Raw genomic sequence first — 1,862 nt, 5'->3', positions numbered from 1 at the left:
GAGACAAAATCATTCTAAGAGTACTGTACAAGTTAGGGTCCAATTAATGCATGATGTAAGTTGAAACATAACCTTACATAGAGGGAACTGTGTTTTTTAGCCCCTACAAGGGTGTCTCTGTTTTCGTGGACTTAGAATGTTCACTACTTACTACAACAGTAGTATTTAGAATGATTAAGCTATCACGTTGTTTGATTGGGAACAAGTTATTTTATAATTATTAATTCCAGAATAAATTATTTCATTATTACGTATATGGAATAATTTATCTTATTACTAAGATATAAATTGTGAGATAAATAATCTCAGGACTGTCTAATACCTCCAATTAAACGCACAGTAAAAAGTAGGCCTACATTTTATTTCTAAAATTATTACATATCTTATACCTCACATTAAACACTGCTCAAGTTTACGGAGAGAGAAGACTCGTATACGTAGAGAGATATTATCCTTTTGCTGTTTAGAGAACAGTTTAATCCTCAAAACAAACCAACACAAACATGAGGAAAAGAAACAAATTCTTCTTTAATGCTAATGCAAGTCCATTTACTTCCATCTAAGACTATCATCTGCTTGAAATGATAAAAACGTGATAAAAAAAAGATAATAACAACTATTACTCCTTCTGCATTTAAGTAACCTGCAATAATAAATTACAAGATTTCAAAGTCGATAGTAAAAACAACATTATGAGGAAATGGCCGAGAGTTATATTCATTATCATAAGTTTTTAGGCATCTACCAAGATAAATTTTATGACTGATATCGAACTCCATAATAAGTCAAAAGTTGAGGCTTCAGTTTTTTCATGTGTTGTGCACTAGGAGGAAAGCATTTAAGTAGACAGTCATTTTTAAAAATAAAAATATATAAGAGAAATGTCTAATCATAAATTATTATATTCAATTTTTTTGGTAAAATGAAAAGAACCCAAGGAACAAAATTATAGTCAACTTATATAAACCATCCGTAATCATTCTTCTTTTTAAATCTTCTGAGGATCTCAGAATAACCAAAAAAAATCAGGCAGACCTGAATGCTTAAATGGTACAACCCGCTAGCAAAAAATATTATAACACATCCAAATAACACTCCAAAAATGTAAAGAGACGTTTTCATTTTATAAATTTACTAAGGTTTGCAGTTCTTCATTTGGTGCACATGCATTAATTATCAGCCTAAAGTTATTATCAGTATTGACTGACCAAACAAAGACAATTAACTAATCTAATGTTTGAACACAAAGAAACAACCTTCAAGATAAAAAAATTTACCTAGTGAAAACAAGAAGAAAGAGGATAATGGAAATTAGTTCTAAAATGCATATTGCTGCATAAAATGACAGCAGCCTACTCCTGAGGAAATATGATAAATACAACAACATATCAATTGTAATTTCACAAGTGAGCTATTAGAGGGTGAGATGTATGCCGACCTTATCTCTACGTTTGTGGGGTTTAGATGTAATTTCCTATAGGCCCTCGGCTCAAAAGAAGAGTTTCTGAAGCAAATTTACAAGAAAAATATGTTAGCAAAAGAGTCAGAGTTGAAGCAGGAAGCAACAAAGAGAAATATACATAAAAAAATAAGAGAACACGTACGCAACTACTTTGTAATACTACTGAACTGAGAAATGTGTTCATAGATACACGAAGAAAAGAAGATCCTTGACATAGGTCAAATTTGGACTCAAAACTCATTATGGAATTTTCTTGAATGAGGGAGTAATCAAACTTGAATTATAAACTGTAGGCCTGACATCTAGACACTACAATATGTATCGATGGGCAGATAACTCACACATTTCTGTTATTATAATACCTTTGGATATCCTGCTTTTGCTTGGTTAAATTTGTCTC

The sequence above is a fragment of the Solanum tuberosum genome, unplaced genomic scaffold, assembly GCF_000226075.1.
Source record: "Solanum tuberosum cultivar DM 1-3 516 R44 unplaced genomic scaffold, SolTub_3.0 scf00023, whole genome shotgun sequence".
NCBI lineage: Eukaryota > Viridiplantae > Streptophyta > Magnoliopsida > Solanales > Solanaceae > Solanum > Solanum tuberosum.
This window is presented reverse-complemented; position numbering follows the sequence as displayed.